This window comes from Aegilops tauschii, chromosome 5 (genome assembly GCF_002575655.3).
Source record: "Aegilops tauschii subsp. strangulata cultivar AL8/78 chromosome 5, Aet v6.0, whole genome shotgun sequence".
Lineage (NCBI taxonomy): Eukaryota > Viridiplantae > Streptophyta > Magnoliopsida > Poales > Poaceae > Aegilops > Aegilops tauschii.
Genome location: NC_053039.3, coordinates 441,076,174 through 441,082,769, shown reverse-complemented (window position 1 = coordinate 441,082,769; position 6,596 = coordinate 441,076,174).

Here is a 6,596-nt window from a genome sequence, read left to right as displayed (position 1 = left end):
TGGCCTCGGAACACTGAGATCGAAAGGTCGAGCATGAATCATATAGTAGATATGATCAACATAGTGATGTTCACCATTGAAAACTACTCCATCTCACGTGATGATCGGACATGGTTTAGTTGATTTGGATCACGTGATCATTTAGATGACTATAGGGATGTCTATCTAAGTGGGAGTTCTTAAGTAATATGATTAATTGAACTTTAATTTATCATGACCTTAGTACCTGATAGTTTTTGCATGTCTATGTTGTTGTAGATCAATGGCCCGTGCTATCGTTCCCTTGAATTTTAATGCGTTCCTAGAGAGAACTAAGTTGAAAGATGATGGTAGCAACTACATGGACTGGGTCCGTAACTTGAGGATTATCCTCATTGCTGCACAGAAGAATTACGTCCTGGAAGCACCGCTAGGTGCAAGACCCGCTGCAGGAGCAACTCCGGACGTTATGAACGTCTGGCAGAGCAAAGCTGATGGCTACTCGATAGTTCAGTGTGCCATGCTTTACGGCTTAGAACCGGGACTTCAACGACGTTTTGAACATCATGGAGCATATGAGATGTTCCAGGAGTTGAAGTTAATATTTCAAGAAAATACCCGGATTGAGAGATATGAAGTCTCCAATAAGTTCTATAGCTGCATGATGGAGGAGAATAGTTCTGTCAGTGAACATATACTCAGAATGTCTGGGTACCACAACCACTTGACTCAACTGGGAGTTAATCTTCCTGATGATAGTGTCATTGACTGATTTCTTCAATCACTGCCACCAAGCTACAAAAGCTTCGTGATGAACTATAATATGCAATGGATGGAAAAGACTATTCCCGAGCTCTTCACAATACTAAAGGCTGCGAAGGTAGAAATCAAGAAGGAGCATCAAGTGTTGATGGTTAACAAGACCACTAGTTTCAAGAAAAAAGGGCAAAGGAAAGAAGGGGAACTTCAAGAAGAACGGCAAGGAAGTTGCTTATCAAGTGAAGAAGCCCAAGTCTGGACCTAAGCCTGGGATTGAGTGCTTCTACTGCGAAGGTACTAGTCAATGGAAGCGGAACTGCCCCAAGTATTTGGCGGATAATAAGGATGGCAAAGTGAAAGGTATATTTGATATACATGTTATTGATGTGTACCTTACTAATCCTCGTAGTAGCGCCTGGGTATTTGATACTGGTTTTGTTGCTCATATTTGCAACTCGAAACAGGGGCTACAGATTAAACGAAGATTGGCTAAGGATGAGGTGATGATGTGTGTGGGAAATGGTTCCAAAGTCGATGTGATCGCGGTCGGCACGCTACCTCTACATCTACCGTCGGGATTAGTTTTAGACCTGAATAATTGTTATTTGGTGCCAGCGTTGAGCATGAACATTATATGTGGATCTTGTTTGATGCGAGACGGTTATTCATTTAAATCATAGAATAACGGTTGTTCTATTTATATGAGTAGTATCTTTTATGGTCATGCACCCTTGATGATTGGTCTATTTCTGTTGAATCTTGATTGTAGCGATACACATATTCGTAATATTGAAGCCAAAAGATGCAAAGTTAATAATGATGGTGCAACTTATTTGTGGCACTGCCATTTAGGTCATATTGGTGTAAAGCGCATGAAGAAACTCCATGCTGATGGGCTTTTGGAATCACTTGATTATGAATCACTTGATGCTTGCGAACCGTGCCTCATGGGTAAGATGACTAAGACTCTGTTCTCCGGAACAATGCAGCGAGCAACTGACTTATTGGAAATAATACATAATGATGTATGCGGTCCGATGAGTGTTGAGGCTCGCGGCGGGTGTCGTTATTTTCTTACCTTCACGGATGATTTAAGCAGATATGGGTATATCTACTTAATGAAACATAAGTCTGAAACATTTGAAAAGTTCAAAGAATTTCAGAGTGAAGTGGAAAATCATCGTAACAAGAAAATAAAGTTTCTACGATCTGATCGTGGAGGAGAATATTTGAGTTATGAGTTTGATCCTTATTTGAAACAATCCGGAATAGTTTCGCAACTCACGCCACCTGGAACACCACAGGTTAATGTTGTGTCCGAACGTCGTAACCGTACTTTATTAGATATGGTGCGATCTATGATGTCTCTTACTGATTTACCGCTATCGTTTTAAGGTTATGCTTTAGAGACGGCTGCATTCACGTTAAATAGGGCACCATCTAAATCCATTGAGACGACACCATATCAACAGTAGTTTGGCAAGAAACCCAAGCTGACGTTTCTTAAAGTTTGGGGCAGCGATGCTTATGTGAAAAAGCTTCAACCTGATAAGCGCGAACCCAAATCAGAGAAATGTGTCTTCATAGGATACCCAAAGGAGACTGTTGGGTACACCTTCTATCACAGATCCGAAGGCAAGATATTCGTTTCTAAGAATGGATCCTTTCTAGAGAAGGAGTTTCTCTCGAAAGAAGTGAGTGGGAGGAAAGTGGAACTTGATGAGGTAATTGTACCTTCTCCCAAATTCGAAATTAGTTCATCACAGAAATCAGTTCCAGTGATTCCTACACCAATTAGTGAGGAAGTTAATGATGATGGTCATGAAACTTCAGATCAAGTTACTACCGAACCTCGTAGGTCAACCAGAGTACGTTCCGCACCAGAGTGGTACGGTAATCCTATTCTGGACGTCATGTTACTAGACGGCCATGACGAACCTAAGAACTATGAGGAAGCGATGATGAGCCCAGATTCCACGAAATGGCTTGAGCCCATGAAATCTGAGATGGGATCCATGTATGAGAAAAAAAAGTGGCCTTTGGTTGACTTGCCCGATGATCGGCAAGCCATAGAGAATTAATGGATCTTCAAGAAGAAGACTGACGCTGACGGTAATGTTATTTTCTACAAAGCTCGACTTGTTGCAAAAGGTTTTCTACAAGTTCAAGGAGTTGACTACGATGAGACCTTCTCACCCGTAGCGATGCTTAAGTCTGTCCGAACCATGTTAGCAATTGCCGCATTTTATGATTATGAAATTTGGCAAATGGATGTCAAGACTGCATTCCTTAATGGATTTCTTAAAGAAGAGTTGTATATGATGCAACCAGAAGGTTTTGTCGATTCTAAAGGTGCTAACAGAGTGTGCAAGCTCCAGCGATCCATTTATGGACTGGTGCAAGCCTCTCAGAGTTGGAATATACGCTTTGATAGTGTGATCAAAGCATATGGTTTTATACAGACTTTTGGAGAAGACTGTATTTACAAGAAAGTGAGTGGGAGCTCTGTAGCATTTCTAATATTATATGTGGATGACATATTGTTGATTGGAAATGATACATAATTTCTGAATAGCATGAAAGGATACTTGAATAAGAATTTTTCAATGAAAGACCTCGGTGAAGCTGCTTACATATTGGGCATCAAGATCTATAGAGATAGATCAAAACGCTTAATTGGACTTTCACAAAGCACATACCTTGATAAAATTTTGAAGAAGTTCAAAATGGATTGGTCAAAGAAAGGGTTCTTACCTGTGTTACAAGGTGTGAAGTCGAGTGAGACTCAATGCCCGACCACTGCAGAAGATACAGAGAAAATGAAATTCATTCCCTATGCCGCAGTCATAGGTTCTATCATGTATGCAATGTTGTGACCAGACCTAATGTGTGCCTTGCTATAAGTATAGTAGGGAGGTACCAAAGTAATCTAGGACTGGATCACTGGACAGCGGTCAAGAACATCCTGAAATACCTGAAAAGGACTAGGGGTATGTTTCTCGTTTATGGAGGAGACAAAGAGCTCGTCGTAAATGGTTACGTCGATGCAAGCTTTGAATCTGATGCGAATGACTCTAAGTCGCAAAACGGATACGTATTTTTATTGAATGGTGGAGCTGTCAGGTTGTGCAGTTCCAAGCAGAGCGTCGTGGCGGGATCTACTTGTGAAGCGGAGTACATAGCTGCTTTGGAAGCAGAGTTCATATCTGATCTAGTTGTAATACCTAGTGCATCGGGTCCAATGAAAATCTTTTGTGACAATACTGGAGCAGTTGCCTTGGCGAAGGAATCGAGATTTCACAAGAAAACCAAGCACATCAAGAGACCCTTCAATTCCATCCGCAAATCTAGTCAAGGAGGGAGACATAGAAGTTTGCAAAATACGTATGGATCTAAATGTTGCAGACCCGTTGACTAATCCTCTTCCACGAGCAAAACATGATCAGCACCAAGACTCCATGGGTGTCAGAATCATTACTATGTGATCTAGATTATTGACTCTAGTGCAAGTGGGAGATTGAAGGAAATATGCCCTAGAGGCAATAATAAAGTTGTTATTTATATTTCCTTATCTCATGATAAATGTTTATTATTCATGCTAGAATTGTATTAACCGGAAACTTAGTAGATGTGTGAATACATAGACAAACAGAGTGTCCCTAGTATGCCTCTACTTGACTAGCTCGTTAATCAAAGATGGTTAAGTTTCCTAGCCGTAGACATGTGTTGTCATTTGATGAACGGGATCACATCATTGGAGAATGATGTGATGGTTAAGACCCATCCGTTCGCTTAGCATAATGATCATTTAGTTTTATTGCTATTGCTTTCTTCATGACTTATACATGTTCCTCTGACTATGAGATTATGCAACTCCCGAATACCCGAGGAACACCTTGTGTGCTATCAAACGTCACAACGTAACTGGCTGATTATAAAGATGCCCTATAGGTGTCTCCGAAGGTGTTTGTTGGGTTGGCATAGATCAAGATTAGGATTTGTCACTCCGTGTATCGGAGAGATATCTCTGGGCCCTCTCGGTAATGCACATCACTATAAGCCTTGCAAGCAATGTGACTAATGAGTTAGTTACGGGATGATGCATTACGGAACGAGTAAAGAGACTTGCCGGTAACGAGATTGAACTAGGTATGATGATACCGACGATCGAATCTCGGTCAAGTAACATACCGATGAAAAAGGGAACAACGTATGTTGTTATGCAGTTTGACCGATAAAGATCTTTGTAGAATATTAGGAGCCAATATGAGCATCCAGGTTCCGCTATTGGTTATTGACCGGAGATGTGTCTTGGTCATGTCTACATAGTTCTCGAACCCATAGGGTCCACACGCTTAACGTTCAATGACGATTTGTATTATGAGTTATGTGATTTGATGACCGAAGTTTGTTTGGAGTCCCGGATGAGATCACGGACATGACGAGGAGTCTCGAAATAGTCGAGAGGTGAAGATACATATATTGGAAGGTTATATTCGGACACCGGAATGGTTTCGGGAAGTATCGGATAAGTTTCGGAGTACCGGGGGTTACCGGAACCCTCCCCGGGAAGATAATGGGCCATACATGGGCCTTAGTGGAGGAGAGAGGGCCGGCTAGGGAGGTGGCGCCCCCCCCCCCTTGCCAATCCGAATTGGACAATGGGTGGGGGCGGCGCCCCCCCCCCCCTTCCCTCTCATACTCCTCCTCTCTTTCCCTCTTTGCTATTCCGAAAAAGGAAAAATGAGAGGGGGATCTTACTTGGACTAGGGAATCCTAGTAGGACTCCCCACACCTGGCGCGCCCCCCTTGGGTCGGCCACCTCTCCTCCCCCTTTATATACGTGGGAGGGGGCACCCCAAAGGCACACCAAAGTTTCTCTTAGCCGTGTGCGGCGCCCCCCTCCACAGTTAACACCTCGGTCATATCGTCGTAGTGCTTAGGCGAAGCCCTGTGCCGGTAACTTCATCATCACCGTCGCCACGCCGTCGTGCTGACGAAACTCTCCCTCGGCCTCAACTGGATCAAGAGCTCGAGGGACGTCATCAAGCTGAACGTGTGCTGAACGCAGAGGTGGCGTACGTTCGGTACTTGGATCGGTTGGATCGCGAAGACATTTGACTACATCAACCGCGTTACTAAACGCTTCCGCTTTTGGTCTACGAGGGTACAAGGACACACTCTCGCCGCTCGTTGCTATGCTTCTCCTAGATAGATCTTGCGTGATCGTAGGAAAATTTTGAAATACTATGTTCCCCAACAAAAAGTGGAGAGGAACGGCTGCCATTTCATGTTGTTCCCCCTGCCATCCTTCTTCTCCTTTGCTGCTGCCTTTAGAGCAGCAGCATGAGCAACAGCATTGGGCTGAGCCAGTAGAAATGGAGGAACCGTAGGCGGCACCTCGAAAACCTCTGAGTCAAGACGCATCTGTTCCAGAGGAAGCTGCGAGTCCTCGACGTAGGATGGCGGAACTAGCTCTCGGACAGCACGATGGCTTGACTAAACTCTTAAGTGGTCATGTCCTACAAACGTGAGTGTCGTCAACACCACAAGACACTACACATGGACAATATGAACTAGCAGTACAACATGGACAGATCAAACTAGCAGTACATCTTGGACAGATCGAACTAGCATTACATCATGGACAGATCAAACTAGCAGTAACACATGCACAAGCATACCACAACATAACAGAGCACTAATCATGGAGAATAGAGCACTAATCATGGACACATGGATGATCTTGTTCAACACTTGCACACTAGCATAGCACCGATTCATCCATGACCACTAACTACCAACACTTGCCCACATGGAAACAACCCCTAGCATGCTCCAAATCCATCACAACTAGC